The following is a 27,571-nucleotide window of genomic DNA, read 5'->3' as shown; positions in this document are numbered from 1 at the left end:
TATATTAAAAGAATAATTCACCATGATCAAGTGGGATTCATTCCTGGGCTCTAGGACTGGTTCAATATTTGCAAATCAACCAACGTGATATATCACATTAATAGAAAGGGTAAGAACATATGATCCTGTCAATAGAGGCAGAAAAAGCATCTGACAAAATACAGCATCTTTTAATAAAAACCCTCAAGGAAGTTGGGATAGAAGAAACATATCTTAACATCATACAGGCCATATATGAAAGGCCCACAGCTAATATCATCCTCAATGGGGAAAAACTGAGAACACTCCCCCTGAGATCAGGAACACAACAGCGATCTCCACTCTCACCACGGTTGTTTAACAGTGTTGGAAGTCTCAACCTCAGCAATCAGACAACAAAACAAAACAAAAGGCGCCCGAATTGGCAGCGGCAGAGGAGAAGGAAGGGGAGGAGGAAGGGGAGGAGGAAGGGGAGGAGGAAAGGGAGGATGAGGAGTGTTTAACATAGTGTTGGCAGTCTCAGCCTCAGTAATCAGACAACAAAACGAAATAAAAGGCAACCAAATTGGCAGCGGCTGCGGTGGTGGAGGAAAGGAAATAGGAAGAGTAGAAGGGGGCAGAGGTGGAGGAAGGGGAGGAAAGAGGGGAAAGATGGGGAGGAGGGGGAAGGGAGGAGGAGGTGAAGAGGAAGAAATACGCAGAAACTGTTAGAAAAGGAGGATCAAAGATGTGGCGCCTAGCTGGCTCAGTTGGTAGACACTCGACGCTCGGTTATGAGTTCGAGCCCTGCATTGGGTAAAGAAATCACTTAAAAATAAAATTAGGGGCGCCTGGGGGGCTCAGTCGGTTGGGTGATTGACTTCACCTCAGGTCATGATCTCCCGGTTCGTGGGTTCAAGCCCCGGATTGGGCTCCGTGCTGACAGCTCAGAGCGTGGAGCCTGCTTCTGATTCTGTGTCTACTTCTCTTCACCTCGCCTGCTTGTGTTCAGCCTCTCTCTGACTCTCAAAAAATAAATAAATGTTAATAAAAAAATTTTAAGAAAAATAAAAATAAAAAAAAGTAAATTAAAATTTTTAAAAGCTACTATGACTCATGAGTGATATAAACATCCACCTAAAAGGTCTAAGAGAATCAACTGAAAAACTTAAAATATGATAGGTAATTAAGAAGCTGAATGTCGGGGCACCTGGGTGGCTCAGTTGGTTAAGTGTCCGACTTAGGCTCAGGTCATGATCTCACGATTCATGAGTTTAAGTCCCGCATCAAGCTCTGCACCGACAGCGTGGAGCTGTCTGCTACAGATCCTCTGTCTCCCTCTCCCTCTGCCCCTTCTCAGCTTGCTCGCTCGCTCGCGCGTGCGCTCTCTCTCTCTCTCTCTCAAAAATAAACAAACATGGGGGCACCTGGGTGGCTCAGTCAGTTGAGTGTCCAACTTCGGCTCAGGTCATGATCTCGTGGTTCATGAGTCCAAGCCCCACGGCAGGCTCTGTGCTGACAACTCAGAGGCTGGAGCCTGCTTCAGATTCTGTCTCCCTCTCTCTGCCCCACCCCCGCTCATACTCTGTGTCTCTGTCTCTCAAAAAATGAATAAATGTTTTTAAAACATTTTTTTAAATATTTTTAAAAAGCTGAATATCAATGTATAATCAATACTTTTCTAACATAACAGCAACAACTATTTAGAAACAGAACAAAATACCAACAACAACTAAAACATAAAATACCCAGAAATAAAGCTCTTAAAAAAATGTACACAACTTTAATGGGGGAAATAGTAAACTACCAAAACACAAAGTATATCTGAAAAAGTCTTAAGCATATGAAATCTAGTATTTCCAAGACATCAATTCTCCTTAAATTAATTGAAAAGTCTATAAAATCATAACAAACCCAATATAAACTTTCTTCACAGTTGATAAACATCTACAAATTACAAAAATTAGTAAAGGTCAACAATAGTGAAGACAACCTTTTATTTTAAAGGTGGGAAGATTTGTCCTACCATACAATTCAGCTTATTATAAAAATATAACAAAAGTGAGTATTATTGAAGGAATACACAAACTGCAAATAAAAGGAATAGCACAGAATCCAAAGACTTATATGCACACACTGATCTGGGATATGACAGTAGTGGCATTACAAGACAGTGGAAAAGGACAGACATCAATGACTTGCATAGGGACGACTGGCTAGGGAATAAAAATAAAAGTACAATTACACACAAAATGAATTCCAAAGACTTAACTTCAAAAACAAAAGAGTAAGAACCCCAGAGTAAGCAAGGATTTCTTAAGAAAATAAAAGGAAAAGTGTGATATACGACTACAATATTTGAAAACCTCTTGACCAGAAAAAAGAATAATAACAAAACAAAAAACAAAACAGTGATAGAAGCGTAAATGCATACAGCCACCAGGAAAGGTAGTGTGAAAGTCTATAGCAAAACTATGAAGTCCCATTACTTCGGCTACAGGAATTTCACTTCTAGGAATCTCCCTGGAAAAACACTTGCAGAGGTAGATATACAGACATTCGCACAGGTGTTCACTAGAGTACTCTTTGTAGTAACACAATATTGGAAATAAATGACTTGTTCATCAATAGAAATAAATAAAAGTGTAGCACTTCCTAGGATGAAATATCTAGTACAACAGTTTAAAAGACTGTACTGGACTCTTAACATTACTGTTTCACTGTCTGCTGGGTGCTCAGACTGTGTGGCCAAGGTTAACAGGCAAGTAAATGCTACTCACACAAGAGGCCAGAGCACGATTCTATTGCTAAGAAGAAACAAAATACACACCTGACTCAAGTAGTACAAAACTTACTCACAAGAAGAGAAAAGAGAAAGAATGCACAAGATTCAACCTCTTGCAATCCATTGCTTTCTCCATGCGCAGCAGATCACTTTCGCAGGCAACGTGTTTAGGACAGTGTGGAGACAAGCACTACACCTAATGCTGCAATAAGACCCTCAACCCCTTGCCGGTGGGGTCTGAAATAAAGAAAGCAGGGGCAGGCCTGAGGGTCACTGACACATGCAATAGGCAGAACAAAGGGGTATACACTAAGCAAGAACAGAGAAAAATAGTCCTTCAGAAGGCAATAAGCCCAGAGTGCTCTTTATCTCTTTGCAAGGAAATGTCCCCAGCTCAAGGCTACTCTAAATGCTGTTACGCAAGAGAGGAGAAGCTGCTCTTGACCGCCTTGCCCATCAATAACAAAACATGTTAAGATATAAAAAAAAAAAAAAAAAAAAAAAAATCTTAGATATAATTGTAGAAAAAATCTAAAACCATATATACGTCTAAGTGTAAGTACGTGTGATGAACATAAGTACTCAAAGGAATTTAAGATGGCTTGGGCAATTCACAAAAACTCTTACTGAATACAGGAGCGGAGAGTTTGAGAATAGTAGTTAAAGGAACCTTTAGTTTATTTGTAGTTATTTCATTTTTCAACATAACATTTGTGTACTACGCCTCTCTCTTTTCTTTCTTTTAAGAATGCATGTAGAAAATGACGATTACAGGGGTGCCTGGGTTGCTCAGTTGGTATCTGACTTCAGTTCAGGTCACAATCTCATGGTTCATGGGTTCAAGCCCCTCATCAGACTCTGCTGTCAGCTCGGAGCCTGGAGCCTGCTTCAGATTCTATGTCTCCCTCTCTGTCTGCCCCTCCTCCACTTGTGCTCTTTCTCTCTCTCAAAAATAAATGAACATTAAAAGAAGAAAGAAAGAAAGAAAGAAAGAAAGAAAGAAAGAAAGAAAGAAAGAAAGAAAGAAATGATGACTGCAAAAATGCCAAAATGTTAGAAGTGCTTAAACTGGTGTGTCTGAAATCTGCCTCCCTGTTACTTTACTCATTATATATTTTGTCTTGTCCCATTTTCCTAAAATAATAAGTAAATTATGGGACAAGGTTTAAAAATTATAGTTATTAACTAGTTAAGACTTAAAATAAAAATAAAGTACAGCTGGAATATGCACAAAAACTTTCTTAGCCTTGCTGCCAGAGTGTTCTCACCCATTATCTTCTCCAGAACGTGGGATAAAGCCTTTCCCTTCCTATTAACCAGTGTTCCGTGAATTTTTACATGTCACTTTTACAATCATCAAAGTAATCAATAATTCTCTTTGCCAAACACACTAAATGAGTATCAAGCAGCTCCCAGGACACAGGGACAAGAACTGAGGGGGAGAGGCAGCAAGCCTTGAAGGGGTACAGAGAGCAAATGGTGGCTGTACTCAAAAACCACAAATGGAAAAACCAACCAACGTGACCTTAGATCTCCTAAAAATTAAGAGACCAACCTAAGACATGACCCGGCAAATAAGAAGAGAATGAAAAGAGCAAAATGCTACCCCTAAACACAACATGCAAAAGAAAAAACAAGACCAAGAATGTTAAGACAAAGAGACAAAACAAACGGTCCACAAAAAGGGTGAGATAAACAGCCGGCCTCGGTACCTCTTGTAAAGGGTCCCATAACTGAGTGCACCAAGTCACAAATGATGTTCATCGTCCCCTGAAACCACCCTCCATCTCCTGCGACCATTAAATACATTTAAAGAAATCACTCCCTTCACTCCGAAGCCATCTCCTACTTGGTTATAAACCAATACCTATTCGCTATCTCCCAGACTCCGCCAATGCTGTCAAGACAGAGAAAAAAGAGTGACTAACCAGACGGAAAGAGCTCATGCCAGAAAGCAGGCTGCCATCCAGCTAACACACACAAAAACACTACACTCCTGTTTCAGGGCATGAAGAGTCAGTCCAGTCAAGAACTACATTAGGGATCATGCATGCTGAGGAGTCAGCTAAAGTTCTGGCAGAGAAGTGAAGCTTTGATGTGGAAAAACAGTGGAGAAAAAGAAGAAGTACTGGAGAAACAAAAGCAAAGGAAAAGGAGGGAAATGATAAAGTAAGTGGCTGAAGGCCTGCAGACACACCTGAAGACCAGCAACAACAAAAGAAGGCTGAGCCGAGCAAGAGGGACAGGCTCCAGCCGTGCTGAGCCCCAGCAGCAGAAACAACTGCTCAGAAGGCAGCTGAAAGTCAGAGGAAGAGGGACAGAGACTTTCCCCAACAAACCTGCAGAATAGACTGGAGAAGAGCAAGAAACCCAACTAGGAAAGGACTAGAAAGCTGCTCACAGTGACCAGAAATCTGGCAGTGAGGCTAAAGAGAATGAACTTGAGCCCAGAGACAAATGTTCTGAAGGAAGGCACCCAGCAGGAAATAGAAATGGCAAGACCTACCTCAGGAAATGGAGATCCACAGCACAATTAGCACCAAAAATAAGCCTCCAAGCAGGCCTGTTCTAAAGCAGCTGCTACAGAAATGTCCAAAGAGGCCAGCGAAGTACCTGGACACAGGTGATGAGAAGACTAACTGACAGGAAAAAGAGGGCGAAAGCCTAGGAACCTGGCGAGGGGTTCCAGGCCTTCAATCGGGGAGAAAGGGTTGGCCTAGCCTCTGCAACCATGAACATGGAGAAAGCTAAAGACCTCGAGGGCCTGTCAGACTCTGGAAAGACCCAGGGCACAGTAAAGACATGGGGGCCAGTGAGCTGAAGCTGCCCAGTTAAATTCAGGTTTCCTAATGCCTCAGGGTTTCTCCATGTCCCAACCAGCTTTTGAGAACAGAAATAAAACTTCACCCATCCCAGGCCTAGGAGGCAACCTGAGCTGATCGGGCCTCTTCTCCCAGAGCTTCATACCTTAGGCCCAGTCTCAATCCTGCAATGAAAATGGCTTTGTAAAAACAGGGGAAATCCCAAACAATTATCTGGGCATTTTTCAGGGACAGTTTCCTTTTTTGTCATTTTGCTTCTTCAGCTCATACATGACGTACTTCGTTTTCTTTTAAAATCCTCATTTATGGGGCACGTGGGTGGCTCAGTCGGTTGGTTAAGTGCCGGACTTCGGCTCGGGTCATGATCTCACAGTTCATGCGTTTCAGCCCCGCGTCGGGCTCTGTGCTGACAGCTCAGAGCCTGGAGCCTGCTTCAGATTCTTTGTCTCCCTCTCTCTCCCTCTGCCCCTTCTCAGTTCACACTCTGTCTCTCTCTCTCTCAAAAATAAATAAATGTTAACAAAAATTTTTTTTAATCCTCATTCAGCAGTCTCTTATTCCCGTGTTTTTCCTACCAGTGTGAGGGTACATATGCTTTATTTTATACGCTGATAAGGAAACAAGAAAGACCGCTTCCAGTACATAACTAGAGTGTTACAGTATACTTGAACCCGTACATCAGTTAAGAAGTGAGCTCAAACCTAGCGCCCAAAACTTGGTTTCTCAGTATCATTCTCCAAGAAACCGTGAACATGGAGAAAGGAACTAGGGATCTTTGGAGAAGTGGTGGTCTCGGGGGCTGGGGAAGGGAAGATACAACAAACACAATTAATGTATGGGGCCAGAAAGTCAGGGAAAGACACCAAAAAGGATGTGGACACTTTAAGGGGAAGCAGGAGCCACTGCAAAGAGCCCCCAAGGGCCAAAGCTGGAATAATTTAAGCAACAAAATAAGTACCATCAGCACCGCATCATAGCCCAAAGGATATGTATCCAACATCACACAGATACAAATAATTGAAGAAATAAAACAAAGGGAAAGAAGGCACAACTCTTCCTCAGGAAATATTCCAATTATTATCTGGAGAAGGAATAACAGAAATCAAAGTCACCACTAGACCATTACAGTGATAAGATCCACCAAGAAGGCTAATTGGTGGGTGAACAGTAAAGAAAAGCAGGATATTGCCATGCAAGGTCTCAAAGTATCTTCCCCCAAATAATCACTAGTTACAAAGGGAAAGCCAGTATCTTTACAATGGTGACACATGGAAGACACCACTAGGTCAAAATCAGTATTGACAGTAATAACACATAGCAACATCATCCTCGATTGAAGCAGGAAAAAACATCTGACAAAACCAAAGTGAGAGTCATTCTAAAAATACCCATACAACATACTTGAAAAGTGTCAACGTCATGAAAAACAAGGAAAGATGGAGAGACTGTCACATATTGAAGGAAAACAAGAAGACAGGGCAACTACACGGAATGGTGGAATGAGGGATTCTAGATCGGATCCTGGAACAGAAAAAGGTCACTAGTGAGAAACTGCTGGACTCTGTAATTAAAGTCAGCAGTTTAATGAATAGCATTGTACGCTGTAAATTTCTGAAGTTTGAGGACTTATACTATGGTTACGCAAGATATTAACTCTAGGCAAACTGACCAAAGAATATAAGGGAACTCGGTACGGTTTCTGCAACCCTCTCTAAGTCCACAACTATTCAAAAGAAAAAGGGTGTTTTTTGTTGTTGTTGTTGTTTTTTAAATATATACTTATTTTTGAGAGGGGGGCAGAGAGAGAGAGGGAGACACAAAATCGGAAGCAGGCTCCAGGCTCTGAGATGTCAGCACAGAGCCTGACACGGGGCTCGAACTCACGGACCTTGTGATCGTGACCTGAGCCAAAGTTGGACGCTTAACCATTTAGGCCACCCAGGCACCTCAAGAAAACGGTCTCGGAATGGAAGAACTGTTATCACTTTTTTCTGATGTATTTCTATCTTAGATTAAAAAAAAAAAAAAAACAAAACTGTGGCAATCAAAGATATTAAATATTGTTATTCTTATCTCAATTTAGATTCATTCTTTTATTAACAGTACTTACTGGGCACCAGCTATGCCCCAGGCACCAAGGACTACATAACGAATAAGGATACCAAAAACAAAACACCACAAGAAACCAAAACAAATAAACAAAAAACACCACCGCCTTGCAGAGCTTACAGGAAGACAGAAAATGAAGAAAACACATGGCATGTTAGATAGGCATGTCTGGTCTGACACACTGTAATAAAACAAGGAAGGAGGGTAAGAGGTTTAAGATCAGGCAGAAGTTTAAGCTCAAAAATCCAATCTTGTACAGCATCTCATGATTCACCTGGGGAGTTCTTTCAGAGCGTTTCTGATACAAAAATCCTGAAGACTGACAAATAAGGTAAGTTACGGTTACTATACGTTATGTATTTCTACTCCCAAGCAACTCCGACATCACAGAATGCCCTTGCACTGATACTTCCTGGATACGAGGAGCCTCAGAAAACTTCAAGTGGCAGACTTAGTATTTGTGATGCTGTTGTCAGTTTCCTTTCTAAGTATATACTGAGGGTTTATCTTCAAAACATTCCCATCATTTCGACCTACAGTAAGGACTACATTTTGAACCAAAATTTGTCCGCCTTTCTTCAGCATCAACACGACAGGTAAGAACACCCCCATTCATCAGACCCTCAACACACACACACACACATACACACACGTGTAAGCAGATGCAAGTTCTCCAAAATCCCTTCATCAAATTATGACTAAAACCACTCACTGACATTTCCTTGCAAATAATGTACTAATAGTACTGCGTTTTCACTTCTGCACTACATACAGCTCGAAACAGGGTGGTGTTCTTTCCTGGCCACCACTTGTAACTTAGAAGGGGACCGACCATTCTCTGACTTCTTAGGCCTATGCAAGTCAGAGACAGTACGGTGGTTTTAAGAGCTGTACCTTATCTTTAAAAAACCCTTTTTGTTAAAAATAAAATCTTTAAAAATGTATATTGAAAAAATTAAAACTCCCTTTTATATGCTACACTTTCATTTTGAAAAGAGGCAGCCACCCTAATACACAAGATTCTGCTATTTTCCTGCACAAGCGTCACTTTGTGAGCATTACAGCTTTGTGTAGTGTGTACTAACTACGGAAAATAAACTGCAACGAAAACGTTTCCTTTTAATTATCCTCACAGAAATATGTCTCGGTGGCGTCCTAACTAACGCTAGCACCAATTTTGACCGCTATGTGAACAAATGCATTCCGCCTGTTGAAGGTATCATCATTTTCAAAACGCAAGGGTATGAATGTACTTAATGCCGCTCAATTTGCCACACTTGAAAATGGTTAAAGTGGTCGATTTTATTGTACCCTATGGTAAGTATTATGTACATTTTAGCACAATACTTTTGCATCCCAATAATACTAAGTTTTTAAAGGCCACAGTACGATCCCATTTCGAAAGGCACACGCACCCGTGTATGAATGTGCATAATTGTGAGCAAATTTTAAAATGTCAGGAAGCATCCAGACGAAACTATTTGCGGACTGCGGTTATTCTCACTTTTCTGGCTCCCACCCGCGTCATCTAATTGTCCCTAATGAGTACGCTTTGTTTGCATAATTGGGAGAAAGGATAAAGCACAGAAGCCATTACTCCCAACTCTCTGCCCGGGGCTGCAAAGCGCTTCCAGCTACACTCCTCACCGCAGCGGGGACCGGATCCCCGCCCGGCCAGACCGCTCGCCCCGGGCGCCGCCTCCAGGCCGGGCCTCAGCCAGCACCCCCGACCCCTGACTCTCACCCCGGGAGGGGCCGAGCGTCCCCGCCGCCCTCCCGAGCCCCGTGCACCCTCACTGCCGGTCCCCCCCCTCCCGCCTCCGCCGCCCCCGTGCCCCGCCCGGTGGCTCACCTCCCCAGGTCCCCGACACCGAGTCCTCCAGCCACACCACCCGCCCAGAACCCGTGGCCCAGAGACCAGCTCTCCGGTGGCCCAGGTCGCGCAGGCGCGCCGCCGCCCTGCGTCTCGGGGCCGCTCTAGGAAGCTGGGAGGGCCAACGTCTCGCCTTCTCCCTGGCGCCAGCGCGGTGCTCAGCTGCCTGTGAGCCGCCTGACCTGTCCTCAGCAGCCCTGTCTTCCCCTCTGGGCGCCTGCCCTCCACTCTCTGAAAAGAACAGCTTTAAATCCAAATGACAGCCCTGCCTTAGTTTAAAGCTAAGTTCTCTTTTCTGCTTATTATGGATCTTTGATAAGAAATACAATTGCTGAGAAGTCTGTTTTGCTTGCTGTTTGCTATGAGCATTGTGAAACCTTTCCTGAATGTAACCCGCTATGTAATAGAGTAAGTTGTGAAACTTCCTAAATGTAGTCTGGTATGTAATAGAATAAGTGATTGTACATGAACTAACCGGCATTTCTCGCTTCTGTAAACCTGCTTGCTTAACATATTTTCCCCTTCCCCTTGGTTCCTCAGAAAGGGGAGAAACGAGAGACCTGGGCAAACTGTTTGCCTAGTCATCTTGGTCTGTGAAATCAAACTTAGCTTAAATCCACTTGCTTAACCAGCTTGTTCCGCTTCTGTACAACTGCTTGGCGTAACTGAGTATTCTTGACCAATCATTAAGACACCCACACCCCAGTTGTGATTTGACCTAAAGGCGGGGACCAATTAAATTCTGCTAAGTGTTTAAATTAAGATATCACCCAATAACCGCTCTGTAACCGCGAAGAATCCCTAACTTCCCCATAACTTGTTTGTACCTGTCTATAAAAAGGCTGTAAAAACCTCACTCGGGGCCTCTTAGCGTCACCGGCAACGAGTGAGCGGAGGTCCAGGTTCGAACCTGCAATAAACGACCCTTGCCGCTTGGCTTTGACTTAAGGCTCTGGCGGTCTTTTGTGGGAGGTTTCGGAACTTCGGGCATTACACTCTCCAATGCCCTGTCAGGCCCCAGTGCTCTATCAGTCTTGCCCAATTTGCCACATCCCCTCCAGCGTCTCTGCCCGGCTGCCCTCCAGGCCTCCGCCCGCCAGGGAAGACTAGGATCCAAAACTAGGGGGCCAAAATAGCGAGCGCCAAGATCTAGCTGACCGGTTCTGGCCAAAGGGAGAGCTATTATGCGGGCCGCTCGAGACTCCAGGAGGACCTCTTCTCCCCATCACACTACATCTAGGGACACTTGCTGATTTCCAGCCACAGGCACACAAACCTGTGCCTTCCCATGCCCCCCATTTATTTTTTCCTGAACAAAATTTTAATCCTGAGTGCATTTTAAAGATCTTTCTGGCTTTTATTCAGCAATTCCCAAATCGGGAAGCAGCCAGTCTAGCAGATAGAATGGAAAGAGCTGGAAGAACTATACAATGCTAGAGATTTCACAGGCAGAAGGGAACAGGAAAAAATTAGATGAGGCAAAAAGGTAGATTGGTGATTGCGGCGTTACTTTCCTTAAGGGGATGCCAGGGTTTCATCAGGTAGATTACCTAACTAAAGTAATCAGGAAATTCTTGATTGACTTGTTAAGGACAGCGAGCCCCAAATGGAGTCGCTTATGCTAAGAAAAATCTTCAGGAGCCTGCCTATGAGGAAGGAAAACCGAGACAAATCTTTATTTAGGTTTGCAAACCAGGAAGGGCAACTCAACTCAGTGGGTGTGCCCATCTGAAGACGACAAGGGGAGATGGTATTTTTAAGGCTTAAACCCACACTGGGAGAAAATTTTCACTGGGCATGGGCTCCTCAGTGGTTGGCTGACCTTTTTTTGCTCGGTATTGTGAGATGGGAGGACTTTTCAGGTGTCTAACCCTCAAGATGCTTATCATGATTCCAAGAAAGTTCTGCTCTTCTAAGGACTCCACAGAACAGTGGCTGTTGCAAGATGGAGTCAGAGTTGTCAACCCCTTCCCTGGCCCCCTCTCTTCTTCCCCCTCATGTCACCGAACTGAACTTAGTTGCAGTTTTGGCTGTCCCACAAACAGAATCTGAAACCAATCAAGAATTTCCCGATCCACATTAGTTAGGTAATCGCTCTGATAAGAACCCCTGCCATCCCCAGAAGAAAAGTAGCCTTGTAATAACCAATCCACCTGTTTGTCTAGTGTAACATTCTTGTTTCTGTTCCCTTCTGTCTATGAAATGTATTGCCTTGTACTGCTCTCTGAAGCTTCTTTCTATCTGCTAGACTGTATGTTGCTCGATTTGTGAATCACTGAATAAAGCCAATTAGATCTTTAAATTTTGAATTTTGTTCTTTAACCAACTGGTTTCAGATTCTATTTCTGGGAGACCAAAATGCAAGTAAGTTACCAAAACTGTTAAGTCTTATTTTGGTAATGGGGGGAGGGGGGAGGTGGCATAGCATATGCAACTCCATTTTGGTCCTGTTGTCTTTAACAATCACCCCATTTTAGTCAGACTCTTAGCCTATCTGAGAGATGTGAACAAAATTTAAGACATTAATGCACTACTCCCAGCTATACCACTCTGGAGTTCTCACAGTTTTTGTTGAATCTCTATGTGGTAATCAAAGGCCACAATGTCAGGTTCACATTCTTTAAATTGATTATTCTCTCTGTTACTTTTCTAACTTCAAAAAAATCTTTTAATGTTTTATTTATTTTTGAGAGAGAGAGAGAGATGGAGTGTGAATGAGGGAGGGGCAGAGAGAGAGAGAGTCAGAGACAGAGAGGGAGACACACAATCCAAAGCAGGCTCCAGCCTCTGAGTGTAACGCCCGAAGCTCGAGAGACCCCAAAGAACGAACCACCAGAGTCCAGAGTCAAAGCCAAGCGGCAAGGGCCATTTATTTCAGGTTCGAACCTGGACCTCCGCGCATTCATGAACAGTGAGGCTCCGAGGTCCGGAGGGGAGTTTGAGCAGGCTTTTTATAGGCTGAGGTAAACAGTTTGGGGGATTTCCAGTCAGCGGGGGAGTTGATTGGTTGACATTAAGCTGGGGGGAGGGGTGTACGGGTAATGCACTGATTGGGCAGGAGTTCGCGGACTCGCCAAGCAATTGTACAGAAGCGGAACAGGCTGGTTAGGTTTCAGTTTCCCGTAATTCAAGCATTGTACAGAAGTGGAACAAGCTGATTAAATTTCAGTTTGCTTAAGCTTCTCATGAGCTGTCAGCACAGAGCCCGACATGGGGTTCAAACCCACGAACCGCGAGATCATGACACAAGCTGAAGTCAGAGGCTTAGTTGGCTGAGTCACCCTGGTGGCCTGTGACTTTGTAATATTAGGGAGATGATCTCCTTAGTGGTTAGTGGATGCAAGCATGCCTTTAAAGCTTTGAGTGAACAGAGTGCATCAGGGGGACTACTATGGTTACCAAAGGTAGAATACCTCCCAGTGTCTGGAGTGCACTTTGGAGTCATGGTGCTCAAGATACAAACCAATCAAGGTCAAATAAATGACCCAGTGAGGAAGACCTCACTGAAGGAGTCGCTTTCTTAAACCAATTGGCTGGGTGAGTGACCTTATTGTAGCTGAGACTCACCCCTCCCTAGAAGCATTCGTCCAAGTGCAACCAGTAGTGTTGGCTACAGCACAAGCACCTCCCTGCACAGCTAAAAGCTAATGAAGGGCTATTCTAGTATGGGGAACAACTCTGGCCAGAGTGTTTAGGGATTTTTGTTGGGCAGTTCTGCTTTAGCAGTAGAGTCTGGAATATCTTCAAGAGTTAAGTAGAGGTTCATGATCATAGCCTCATCTGCACTCTAGCTCCTAGAGATCCACCAAAAGAAGCAAATTCTGAATCGTGAATGCTTTCTGGCAATTCCTATTTGTTTCAGCAACACAGATTGAGGGAAATTGACCAGTGAGGTGTTCCAGTTTCATAGTTGGCAGTTTAGCGGTTCAATTAGATAACCCCAAAGGCACTGCCCAGTTAAGTGCCAGCCATCTAGGTATTCATAAGCCAAAGAAATATGCTTTTCCTCAAAACCACCACAGACAAAAATAAATGCTGCTGGGACACACGCTGCTCCCATCAAAGTATTATTATTAATGAATTTATTCACTAGGACTTTTCATTTGCCCAGGTAAGCCATGGATCAGTTAGGCTTTCACTGCACTTGGGAAGGTAATTTCTTGTTCTAAAATAAAACATAGTTCTAAGCTCTTTGGAGAGTGGGTGCATGTGGAGAAAAGTGCAGTTCTAGGCTGGAGCAGTTTGGGTTTAGATAATCATAAGAACGTCATTGTAAAAATGTACTATACTGATGTTTTCAAAGTGTCCCTGCCTGTCTCAGTCCATACAGTTATGGCAAAAGAAAGGTTAAAGCAAAGGCGCTGAATGTTCTGGACTCTGCAGGTGGCTTCGGTTGCAGTTTATGGTTTCATTGGGAATGGAAGAAAAATTGGTCACAGGGAGGACCAGGGGGGCTCCAGCATCAGGGACAGATGGGGGGGTTTTGATGACAAATAGAGCAGTCTGAAAGGTTATCCCCTTTAAGAGTGGCTTGGGAGATGTGGGTGATGCCATCTTTCCAAGCCAACGCCAACATGAAAGAGAGAAAGAGCAAAAGAAAGGCTTTCACGTTTGAGGCTAGTGAAAGTATGAATTCTTGCTCTGGTGTCTTGAAAGGAAACTGTCTACCACATGAAATCATCAGCTTCCTGGGCAACTTGGCTTTAAGGTCACCAGTGCAAGAGGAGGACCAAGTGTCAGGAGGATCCTTTTCAGCTGGGAGATGTGTGCCCCAAAGTTCAGTGCTTTCTAGTTTTTCAGAAGTATTGGTTATCAGGAGCACTTGGTAATGTTCCCTTCCAACAGGGCTCAGGGACCATGTTCCTCTGGGGGCTTTTCCAAAATACCAAATCATGAACAAGAGGATATTTTGAATTGGGGATATGGAAGAGATTCTGAACCTGGTGTTGAGAGGTTTTAGCATGAGACACTGAAAGAGCGGACCTAGGCCGGCCGACTCCATTTTGTTCTGTGTCCTCCATCTTGAGTGACTATGTCTCCGACATGGCCCCCTTCCCGAGAAAACCGCAGAAAGAAATTCCCGTTCTAAACCTCAGACCACGCCTCCTCCCCTTGAGTAACTTCCCACTCACCCGTTCAAACTTCCCATTCAAACCACGCCTGGCAATCTGCGTAATGGGACTTGGACCCTTCCTCAGCCAATCGGTTAAGGCCACGACCATTACCCCACCAACTGCCCCTAGATCCCTATAAAACCTTTGTGCTTTTAAAACTCTCTCTCTCTCTCCAACATCTCACCGCTGCGTCGGTGCAGGTAGGGGATTGAGCTCGAGCTAGCTCGAATAAAGGCTCTTTGCTTTTGCATCGGACTGGGCTCCCTGGTGGACTTTGGGGATCACGAATTCTGGGCATAACGACACTAGACTTACAGTACAACAAGGGATCAACAAAAGGTTGTACACCAAAAGACATTGGTCTACTGGTGACTATCTCACAAAGAGGGTACTGCAAAAGTCAGCAAGGCCAGAGGCAACACCTCAGGCCAAGGGAGTCCAGCAGTTTCAGTGAGTTTGGAGATTTTTGAGATTGGTGATTCCATTAGTTCTTTCAACCTTGCCTGATGACTGAGGGTGATAGCAGCAGTGACATTTCCAAGAAGTTTGCAAAGCTTTAGTTACAGCTCATCTGATCTTCAAAGTGAAGTGGGTGCCTCAGTCACTAGATAGTGTGAAGGGTAAACTCCAGGTAGGAACTGCATTTGCCAACGGTTTGTTTTGCCACTGTGAGTGTGAGGGTGTCATCCTTTCAGCAAGGGAAGGCTTCAATCCATCCAGAAATTATATATACAATAATAAGAATATATTAATAATCCATACTGGGTGGCATTTGAATGAAGGTGCTCAGATGGTTCAGAGGAAGAAGGTCTGAGGACTCTGGAAAGAAAAATAATTTTTCCAGGTTAAGAACCTGACAGGTCAGACATAAGACACTGATAAACAGTTTTTATAATTTTTTAGAAGTCTGTCCACCAGTATTTATTTATAGTTTGAGTCATCTTAGCTGCACCACGGTGGTTAAATGAACGCAAGAACAAGAAGGTAGGGCTTGTGAGGGAGTCAGCGTAGGGGCTTAGGGTAGGCTCCCACAGTGTGCCAATTTGGCATATTTGAATATTTTAGCAAAGGTTACTTAAGAAACAATCAGTTCAAGGACACTTAGACACATCTCTGTCCTCCTGAAAGCAGGAAACAAATCTCCCATATGAAAAATAGCCTCCCTATACTAAGAAGTAGAAAGACACCCTTATCACCAGCGATATGGACTTTAAAGTGGAGAAAGCTGTAGAAATAAACCTTGTTACTTTTTCACCAATCTACTTCCTCAGCCCAAATTCATTTTTTTTGAATTCCTTACCAATTACAGCTTCCAAATACCCGTTTTCCTTATCCTGTAAATTCCTCACTAATTTATCATCTCTCTTTATCTAAAATGTGTGAAAATTGCCATCTTGGTCATTTCTTTAGGTTTCAATATCATTATTGGACCTCCAAGCACACGCAATAAAACTTTCTGGTTTTCTCCTGTTAACCTTTCACATGTAAATTTAATTCTTAGTCCGGCTAGAAGAACTTGAGGGTAGAGGAAAAATTCTCCCCCTCTTCCACTAGGAAGAAACAAGCAGCCATGTTGTCTCCCATGGTCCCAACTGTTCATTCCATTTACAAACATTGTTTGCCCATTGTGATTTCTATGACTCGGAAGCACATGTCACAAGACCTTCAAGAGGACAAAAGGCAATGTCGAGCTCAAGGGTCAGGGTTTTTTTTTGTTGTTGTTTTTTGGGGTTTTTTTGCAGAAGCAAGAATTGACTTCATCCCCATATGCCAAAACCTTTATAGTTTTTGTTGCTACTACATGAAAGTCAGTTGGGACATTTCCCTAAACTCATTTTCAGTCCTCTTTGTGTGAGCCTCAAATTGATGACAGTAATTTCAGAAAAATAAGAGAATAGCAGCAAGGAATCATTTGCTTACTGTCCATTTTTCATTGGAGTCCCAGTGGATGTGAGAAAACCTTTTTGTTTCCATTAACATCCAAAAATCATGGTTGATCCTAAAGGCATACCAGCTGTCATTATAAATATGATATCAATAGTTTGTTCTTCAGATAATTGGCATGCTCAGGTAAGGGTGTATAGCTCCGCTTGGTGGGCTGATTTAGCTTGTGGGAGGTTTCCCCTCTCAAGTAGTTCATATTGCGTAGTAATAGAATAGCCAGTTTGGAAAGTCCCTTTTTCATTTTTAGAGGATAACCTATTAACAAATAAAATTAGATCGGGATTCATCAAAGAAGTGTGTCATAAATCCAGACTTGGTATCACAAAATGGGACATGATTACCTTTCTGTTGTGGGGTTCATTTTCATCAGACAAGGACAGGATTAAGAATGTTGCAATGTTGCATGCTAACCTGTATGTTAGTAGTGAGAGCAGAAGGATCTCATAGGAGGTTGGTCTGCATGCAGAGAAATGATGAGTCAATTCAGAATTAAGAAGACTTAGGACGGCATGTGGAGCTTGCAAAATAAACATCATTTCCTAGGACTAAATCCATGGAAATGTTTACTAACTTTGCAGCTTCAGTAAGGCCTTAAGGCAGTTGGGATGGACATGAGCAAGTGAATCAAGTTGTATGATATAATAGGCAATAGGCCTATTCTTATCAGCAGCACGCTCTTGTGTGAGCATTCACAGGGCTTGATTATCTCTCTACTGCACAAAAAAGGTGAAGGCCTTTGAATAGTTAGATAGCCCTAGGGCAGGAGTTCTTATAGTGCTTTTGTAAATCTCATAATGGCCTGCTCACTGCATTTTCAGGAAGGTCATAGAGTGGAGAAGTTGATAGAGAAAAGTCAGGAACCCAGAATCTATGATATCCAGCTAGGGGTAGAAATCCAGAAAGCTACTGCCGATCATGGGCCTAGAGAATGCTTGAATAAGCTTAAAATTATCTTTGGAGACAGTTGGATTCCTACAGCACTTACATTATGACTAGGTAAATCAAGTCATTTCTCTGTACAGACTTCCTGTTCTTTCTCAGCTAACTGTTGCAGCAGATAAATGGAATCTTATACAGATGCTTCTTTGGTAACTGAGCATTGCAGGAGATAGTCTACATACTGTAAAAGGGTTGATTTCCCAGGGAACTGAAAGAGACTTAAATCTTGATGGACCACTTGGGAGAAATAAGGGGCCTCAGTGAACCCTTGAGGCACCACTGTCCAGGTACATTACTGATTCTAAATAAAAGCAAACAAGTATTGGTAGCTGAGGTCTACAGAAATGCTGAAGAAGGTTGAACAGTGAATCATTTTACATCTGGTAGTGTTGCATCCACATGACTCCTGAAACAGAATGCTACGGGCACCAGTGACAGTCACAACAAAGTTTATTGCAATTGAGAGGCAAGGCCGACCCATCAGGACTGACACTCTTGATCAGAGTGTGGCCTTGAACAGCTGGGGTACAGAGTTTTTATAGCCGACCACATCATCTTATCATCACCTGGGAACAGAACAAAGAAATAGTTCCCAGATGGGGGTGGAAGCAGTTCAGACCTTCTGTGGTTAAGCCGCAACCAGTTGACCTCCTTGACCCTGCCTCTGGCCCACTTTTTCAAAGTTCTCAACATGCCCTTGCCCCAATCCAAACACCAATCCAATTGAATTCCCTTGAACTTTTGTTCCCTTGATTGATAGGACAGGCCTGTTATCTCTTAACCTACAGTGTCAAAACAAAGCTGTTATTTCTCAAGACTACAGGTTAGCCCTACACTACAATTTAACCTTTACAGTAGGACTTGTGACAACAGGGTGTTAGGGTTTGGAACAACTGGGAAAGGGGAATAACTCTATATATTTTTTCCCCTAAATAAAATTCTGCACTCAACATGGGGCTTGAATTTGTGACCCTGAGATCAAGAGTTGTATGTTCTACTTGGGGTGCCTGGGTGGCTCAGTCAGTTAAGCATCTGACTCTTGATTTTGGCTCAGGTGATGATCTCATTGTTCACGAGTTTGAGCCCTGCATCGGGCTCCGCACTGTCAGCGTTTAGGATTCTCTCTCTCTCTCTCTCTCTCTCTCTGCCCCTCCCCTACTCTCTCTCTCTTTCTCTCTCTGTCTCTCTGTCTCTCTCAAAGTAAATAAATAAACTTAAAAAAAAAAGATTTGTATGCTCTACCAACTAAGCAAGCTAGGTGCTCTGGGAATAACTATCTTGTTTAATAGCTCTCAAGTCTTAGACAAATCTCTATCCCTACCTACAATATTTCTGGACTGGCAAAGTTGATATGTTACAGGGGCTGGGGCAGGGAATGATTAGGCCCTGGGCAATTAGGTCTTCTATTAGCGTGAGGTCTTGTATAGCTTCAGATTTTAACAGATATGGAGATAACTTGGGAATAGTTTTCGTTAGGTCTCTCTGAATTTTTATAGATTCTGTTTTTTTATTCTCCCAATGTCAGTATTAGAGGTCTCCCGCAGATATTTGGACACCTCGATTAAATTAGGGATCTTTTGCTGGAAATTCTCCCCCTGCTTATTAAGCCTGGATTGTAAGGAACATTAAAACATCAGCTTTAGGTTAGTCAGGGTATTCTAAGGTAAGGTCTATATTAGGGGCAAAAGAGATCTCTATTTTATAGACTGATGGGAGCTGTATCATAGCAAAAAGGAATGATTTCAGTGAAAGTTCTTAGTCATTTGTACTAGTTGAGATAAAAACTCTCCCTGAATTTAATTGGATACCCATCTATGGAGATTTTTGTCATTGTTGTTGTTTTATATCTTTGTTTCTTTCTTCTTTTTAACTTAATTTAATTTAATATTTATTTATTTATTTATTTATTCATTCATTCATTCACTCATTCATTTATTTATTTATTTTTACTCTGAGGGATTTGTTGGCCTATGAGAGATCAGGTTTCAAGCAGAGTACAGCTCTGGTATCAGAATTTGGCAAGGTTTTCTATTGATTTTAATTTTAGTTTCCCCTTGGCTGTTTATGAAAATAACTAGCAGCAGTTTACTGGAGAATCCTTCGAAGTCCTGTCACCCCTGGGAGGGGCCCATATAGGGCCCTTCTTCAAAAGCACATATAGGAGTACTTGAGTTATTTGAAGGATTTGCACAAAACCTTTGGGGGCAATCTTTTTCCAGTGTCCCAGTTGATTATAAATGAGACAACATGTCTGGGTGTTTTGATGATGGACCCCTAGGAGGGTGCAATGGGGGAAGCCCAGGTATTGTTTTAGGTTTCTGGCCTTACACCTATTAAAACTGTAAGGACACTAACTTAGCAGACCTTTGTTAACAGTCCATTCCAAGATCCTTTCAAAGTGCTCAGCTATGGTCACAAATTCACTCAGACCTGTGGCTTCCCATTCTATTTTCTGCCTTGGAATCAATCCACTAATCCTAGGAGGTATTACATCTACACATAAGGCAGCTGGAGCAGGTTGGGTAGTATCATCCATTATATAGAAACCAGAATGCTATAGGAAGAGAGTTCAGACATGCTTTAGTCTGCCTCAGATTCAGCTTTCTTTGGTTCACAGGTTTGATAATAGACCAATCAGTGCAGGCAGGGAAGATGCAAGGAATGGCTTTTAAAATATCTGCTGCAATATTTTACAAGCGTTTTCTGATCCATAAAGAGACCACGTTGCAGACTGAGAATCTTGAATATCATTCTTGGGGTTATGTCATTCTGCTTCCTGTCTTCTTTTCTGAGCTTCACTGTATGCACAAACTGGTAAAAATCTGGAAGTCCAGGATCATAGGCCCTAATGAGAACTCTAAATTCTTCAGAAAACTTTAGGGGATCCTATCTGGGTTTAGGAAATTCTTTAGGGCCTTTAGTTCAGTCTTCGACCGAGGAGAGGAGATAACTGAAAATGATCACCAGTAGGCCCAGTGGTCTAAATTTTATTTTTGAGGTGGGGAGGGGCACCAGGGAGAGGGAGAGAGAGAATCCCAAGCAGGCTCCACTCACAGTGTGGAGCCCAATACAGGCCTCGATACCATGTTGGTGATCTTATTTTAAAACATAACTCTTTCATAGTCTCTTCAAAGTGGAACAGCAATTCAAATAGAGGATTAGTAGATTGCGAGTACTCAGGTACAAGTCACATCAGTCTTATAGTCTTTGGTTTCAGGGACCTCTTGTGTCTTTAATTTTTATTAGCCTTTTGCAATGAAGCTGTTTTTACATCTGGAAGCCCTTTGGAGGCTTCTACATACCAATCAACATAGGTATTCCATTCTGTTTGATTTGGGAACCCTTGCTTTCAAGTGCTCTTCTTAAAAGAATGACCTAACTGGAATGTTCTCCATAATGGTCATTACAATTCTAGGTTGTCTTTAGTAAGATTTTGCCATTTTTGTAGAAATCTATAGCTTTCGGGACCACAGTTCTTAGAAGCAAAGTAAGCAGGTGTGCTGGAAGGTAGAGCACTCAACTCTTCAGAATTTGAGGAGCCATCTCTTTAGTTAAGCCCCGAATCTCTTTTTTTTTTTTTTAATTTTTTTTTCAACGTTTATTTATTTTTGGGACAGAGAGAGACAGAGCATGAACGGGGGAGGGGCAGAGAGAGAGGGAGACACAGAATCGGAAACAGGCTCCAGGCTCTGAGCCATCAGCCCAGAGCCCGACGCGGGGCTCGAACTCACGGACCTCGAGATCGTGACCTGGCTGAAATCGGACGCTTAACCGACTGCGCCACCCAGGCGCCCCTCCCCGAATCTCTTAAAGCCAAATGAATACCTAACTTGGATGGGCTCGGAATTTTATGGTGGTAACTTGTAAAACACACGTTTCCTTGAGACTGACAGATGCCCTAATGTCAATCTAAGCCATTCAGTGACCAGCACAGGAGTCTCAGAGTTAGGTGACAGGTGTGCTAAGTGTTCAACCTACACCCACCAAATTTACAGTTTTGGCTTCTAGGATTCCCATAACAATAGATCTATTATTTCTTTACCTTATGTGCACATTAGCTGAAACCAACAATAACCAACGACATACAATTGTGGATACCATCAGTAACCAAAGAAATGGTACTATAGACTAACCAAGGGCTAGGGACTAGTATGCATTGTTGGAGACTCCTGTCAGCCTAAACTAACCCATTAGCCCCAGACTGGAAAGCCATTAAGACTAGAGAGTTCCAACAGAAGGGAAACAGAACTCGGATCTGAGAAAAAAATGACTCATGGCCTTCGGAAACAGAAAGATGGAGAACTAAGGGTTCACAGGCACCAAAGCCTTTCCCATTGTCCACATGGCCATTATTGGTCTCCTTTTGATCCCATCCTTATTGCCAAAACCGCTAAAGAACAAAATTTGGGGTGCTTGGCTGGCTCAGTTGGAAGATCATGTGACTCTTGAGAATACTTTTTAAAAAAAAGAAAAATTGATAAGCTTTAAAAGAACAAAACTCAACAGAGTAAATTTTAAAGGTCTTACTGGCTTTTATTCAGCAATTCATAAACTGGACAGTATCCAATCTAGCAGGTAGAAAGGAGCTCTGAAAAGTTACGAGGCAAGAGATTTTATAGGCAGGAGGGAGCAGGAAAAGGTAAGTTATACTAGACAAAAAGGGGAATTTGGTTATTCCAAGATTACTTTCCTTATGGGGGATGGGGGTTTATCAGGCAGATTACCTAACCTAATCAGGAAATTCCTCATTAACTGATTTAAGAATCCATTTCTGGGACAGCCAAAATTGTAATTAAATTTGGTTTTGTGAGTTGGGCTTAGCATAAGCAACTCCATTTTGGGCCTGTCATCGTGTCTTCAACATTCCTATAGGTAATTTCTAGGGAGGCTCACCTACTGGATGAACAATGGCATCATATGCCAATATGTGGAATCCTGGGAAAATAGGTTTTGGGGTGGAGTGGCCATGTGAAGAAGAGCTGAAGCAACATCAGCCCACTGCCCAGCCTCTGTTGGAGCAAATGTCTTCTATCGACAGTGCCAGCAACCTGGAGGATGTGTAGGCAATGTCATAAAGGCCATCTGCTGCCTTTGGGGGGTATGCTACAAGCTCCTGTGCCAAGGGGCCAGGTAGCTGTTCTGGTTATCTCTGGCATATGCTTTCTAGTGGCAGGCTTCAGCATGTTGCCACTTGATCTTTCAGTAGGAAGGATGTACATCTGTGCCGAGGCTCCACTCCACCCATCTGAAACACCCCAGGATTCTTTTCAATGCTCCAGTCACCAAGGATGGCAACAGAGAATGGAGTCTGATACTAGAGAAAGGGTGATGATGTGGAAGAGAAACAGATGGCATGCTGAAGCAGGGTAACTGAGGAGAGTTCAAAGATGATTTACAAAAGGTGGATGGCTTAAGGAAAGTTGACATGGTGGTATAGAACTCCAGGGCTAGCAACCACTTTTAGGAGCAGGCTAACTGACAGAAGCTGTGGCCTTCAGTGAAGGGGCATAGCCAACCCATGGTCAAGTACAGAGGGAAGTGGAAGAATAAGTATTTTGGACCTGACTCTCCTTCTGATCTCCTGCCAGAGACTGGCACTGGTTTAACCCAACTGGAAGCTGGAGGGCAGTCCAAGGTCAACCTCCCACATCTCGGGACAGGGTTGGGAAGGACCAAGAATGAATATGGAGTGGCAACTGGAAAATATCTGTGCATTGAAACTGCAGTAGGTGACTGATGTCAGCCTTCTATGACCATCTCGAGTGACCTCAAGGAGAAATCAAGAAAAGGAAGAAGCAGAAAACCAGTTAAGCAGAGATATACAAGCAATATTTTTAAACAACCAGATATGATAGAAATATAATGTACTAAGATGACCTAAGGGCCTTTCTCATGTCTATGTGGAAATCAGTAAACCTTAGTTCTTACAACTGTAGTAGATTACACCTTGTGAAGCACAAGTGTTTGGAGAGCTGTTTGCAAGCATGTATACCCCTTTCCTTTTTTTTGTATATAATATCCCCCATAGCTAACAAGTTTTGGAGCAGTTCTTCAGAGCAATCTGAAAGACCATTTCCCAGGCTATAGGCTTCAGTAAAACAAAGAATAAAGCATTTATTAACCTACTTTGAGGTTGGCTTTCTTTCAGTCGACATATCCAACATAACTAAAAAAGAAAATGGGAACAACTTACCACTTGTCAATGCCTAATTTCTCCATTACTTTCCTTTTGAAATAATAATCTTAGAAAACTTGACTCCAGGAGGCAGGTGGTACCAGGTGGGGGGCGCGGGCAGATTGAATATTTACAACCACCCATGGAATGAGTTTTGAGTTTTGTCTGTTTGAGAATGAAATGTTCCCATCATAGAGGAGCTTGAGAAGGTTCTCTGTGTTTGGGGTGTGTTTACTGGATGTTTTACAACATGACTAGGCAGTCAGCACAGATGACACCCAGACTGATGTGGTGGAACAGATCCATCAGAGTGGCCCCACTGGCAATGCAAAGCTGGCAGCAGCCACTGGGAGAACAGCTCTGTTTTGAGATCCTGCACAGCGTTTGAAGCTCAGCCCACTTCTGCCAGCACCCGATTTCTCTGAGAGCCACAGCATGGAGCCTGTAGCAATGCCTCTTCTGGTCAGACTCCAAATCTCGCAAGCTCTATTTCCTGAGTACTTTACCTCCTTACAGATTGGGTCAGTGTGATTGGTATGAGCTCTAGGTAGAGCTTCTCCAATTTTAATGTGCATATGGACACAAATCACCTGGGGTTAACTGGTTAAACTGTAGATTCTAACTGAGGAGGTCTGGGAGGGGCCAAAGACTATTTCTGACAAAGTCCCAGATGTGTCCATGTTGTGTCCTATACGAGGCTTTGAGCAGCAAGGTACCATGTCCATCACTGGCTCTTAACTTGCTGCCCCCTATATTATATGCCCCTGCAAAGCTTTTATTTATTTTTATTTAAAAATTTTAATTATTAAGATATTTTACATTTTTAATGTTTACTTATTTTTGAGAGAGAGAGTGCGAGTGGAAGAGGGTCAGAGAGAGAGGGAGACACAGAATCCGAAGTGGGTTCTAGGCTCTGAGCCGTCAGGACAGAATTGATGTGGCCTCGAACCCAGGAACTGCAAGATGAAGAGACCTGAGCCAGAAGTTGAATGCTTAACTGACTGAGCACCCAGGCGTCCTCTCCCCCACCCCATGCAGAGCTTTTAAAGAAATTGTATCCCATATCAATTAAATCCACAGCATTTTGGGCAGGACCCTGGGGATTCCTAGTACTTTAAATCTCCAGGTGGTTCTCTGAGGCTGAGAACCTCAGAATTTAGGATGCTTCATTTTACCCTGATTCCCTCCTGCATGCAAAAGCCACATGCTGAAGGTTTTGGCTAGTTTGTTTTCAAGTTAAAATGTATCAGCTTTTTGCATCTAAAATAAGAGGGGCATTTCCCCCTCAATTTTTTTCCCTCCTATTTTGAAATGCGGAAGGAATTTGGGTATGGTGAGTAGGGATGAATGTCAGGATTGTGACCAGAGAAAAAAAGAAAAGAATGTAAAACTAAGAATTAGCTGTGGCCAAGTGACAAGAAATGAAATTGTTCTGATGAAATTTTCACTCCTTTTCTGGCCACAAGCTCTGAGACCCTCTTTTGTGGGTGAAAACAGGAAGTAAAAAAGGTGTCTCCTCTTTTGGAAGGTGATCTCTTTTTAAGTGAATTTTTAAATTACTGTGTAATTTATACTTAAAAAAGTACTGATGCTTTAAGTAGTAAAAAAAGGATTTAAAATGGAATTCAGCTTCCCCTCTTATTGGACCCCACCTCACCCCCCTCCGTCATCCCTAAATCCTCTCCCATAGTTCTGCAAATAGAGTATGCTTTGCCTAGCAGGGGTGGAAAGAAAGGATCAGGAAGCCAAGAAGGGGAGTTTGAATTCCATTTGTAATGGGGTGGAGGATCTGTCTATCTTTGGGTCAGGCCAGAGCCGTGAGGAAGAGATTATGGAAACTGTGTTTTTTGTTGTATCCCAAAGTACTCAGAACAGGATTTAGCATATAGTAGGCACTCAGTTAATAGTTGTTGAATAAATAAACGAATATTCTCTAAACCTAAGCCAGGTTGGTAGGCCTTTTCTCTCGTGACACTTTTTATATTCAGCCTATACCTTAATTATGTTTTTATAGAATCTATGCCTTTTGCTGGCTTCAGCTATCTTGGATGGAAAGGACCAATTCTGATTTTTATTTTTACATGTCCAAATTGAGATTTCATAGTTTTCCAAGTAATACCAGATTTGTCATTCAAATACTGTATTTCGAGCAATAGTGTATAATGGTTTCCATGGTTTTATATCCCTCTAATACAACCAACACTTGCTACTGTTAAAAGATAAGTTGTGACTTGGGGCACCTGGGTGGCTCAGTCAGCTAAGCAGCTGACCCTTGATTTTGGCTCAGGTCATGATCTCACAGTTCACGAGTTTGAGCCCCACATATGGCTCTGTACTGATGGTGTGGAGCCTGCTTGAGATTCTCTGCCTCTCTCTCTGTCCCTCCTTTGCGTGCACACTCTCTATCTTTCAAAACAAATAAACTTAAAAAAAAGATAAATTGAGGCATATTAACATTTTTAAAGAGTTTATATGAGGAAACATTGCTTTGGACTGAGTAGCACCAAATTGGAACTGGCTAGGAGGACTCCATCAACAGGAGCTAAGGACAACACTTTTATAGAAAAGATTGGTAGCAAAGCAAGGACATTATTTGATTGGCTATACCTTAAGCAGTTTGCGTTATTTGGGAAAGCCCAGTTGGCTGCTGGTGATTAGTTGTTTTTCTTACCAGAAAAACATTGAGGCATTACAGGAATTGACTCTGACTTAGATTTTGGCTTCCTTATGAGGCTACCAAGGCATTAGAGCCACCTCAGTCTAATGGTCTCCTTGTTTATCAATTCTCACCTTAAGGGTGACCCCAAATCTGGTATTAGTGCCACTCTTGGTCACTGTCAGGTTTTAATTGTTCTTGTCTTGTTGTGAGAAACCCATGAAACTTATGATAAGTTATGCTATCAGATTTGTGGAAGGATTGTTTTTGCTCTTTATTTCTTTGTCATGTTTATCTTTATCCAAGCAGAGTGAGACCATTTGATATATTGCTGACGTCTCCAAACATGTATTTGAGATTCTTGAGAGAATACAGAGCACCATGGAGACTACAGTGATGGCTATGAGGGGGATATTACTAAGAGACTGAAGTATATCCTTTAGCGAGGGCCCCCATGAACCAAGCCAGTTGGTATCAAATAAATTAAAGAATGTACCTACCTACAGAGGTATCAACCTACTTTAGCCTATTTTAGTGGCTTGTTAATTTCTTGTATTTGCTATAGTACCAGAGGTGTTGATCCAAGTACAGTATGAGGTATTTGCTAAAGCAGAGACTCCTCCTTGTTCAGCTAATAAGTAATTTAAAGCAATTTTATTATCTAAAACCATCTTAGCAAGAAACCCTAGGGACTTTTGTTGTGCAACTATGGCCTTGGTGCTAGCTTCAGTGATAGTTGCCAGAATTGAGAAGCATAGTTTCGCCATGCGTTAGCAGAGAAAAAGCAAGTATCAAAAAAGCAAAAGGAATAAAAGATTTCATATTGCTTGGAGATGAAGATCTTGATCACTGATTTTGGGAGCGTCGTCCACCTCAAGATGCCATCTGCTTCCGTTGAGAAACCTCTCTAGTCAATTTTAATCTTAGATCTCTAGCTGGCATGCAGGTCCAAGAGTCTGCAAGGGACCTTTTAAATTCTTTTCAATGTTTTTTTGTTTTTTTTTTTTAATTTTTGAGAGACAGAGCACAAGTGGTGGAGGGGCAGAGAGAGGAAGACACAGAATGTGAAGTAGGCTCCAAGCTCCGAGTTGCCAGCACAGAGCCCTGCACAGGGCTTGAACTTCCCAACCGCGAGATCATGGCCTGAGCCGAAGTCGGACGCTCAACCGACTGAGCCACTCAAGAACCTCAGGGGC

The 27,571-nt window shown here is 42.8% G+C and overlaps 1 protein-coding gene across 2 annotated transcripts in view; it reads right to left on the bottom strand.

The window, feature by feature from the left end:
• The window catches only part of ZNF445 (zinc finger protein 445), a 34,101-nt gene extending 24,451 nt beyond the window's left edge, over positions 1–9,650 (bottom strand). For both annotated transcript variants that reach the window (XR_007155704.1, XM_047875593.1), the window contains exon 1: positions 9,527–9,650. The gene's annotated coding sequence lies outside the window, so the exon portion shown is untranslated. The remainder of the gene's footprint in view (positions 1–9,526) is intronic.
• Positions 9,651–27,571: the final 17,921 nt, after the last annotated feature.

Source organism: Prionailurus viverrinus, chromosome C2, assembly GCF_022837055.1.
Source record: "Prionailurus viverrinus isolate Anna chromosome C2, UM_Priviv_1.0, whole genome shotgun sequence".
Lineage (NCBI taxonomy): Eukaryota > Metazoa > Chordata > Mammalia > Carnivora > Felidae > Prionailurus > Prionailurus viverrinus.
Note: the sequence above shows the minus strand (reverse complement) of the source record. Positions and strands in the feature narration are given on the sequence as shown.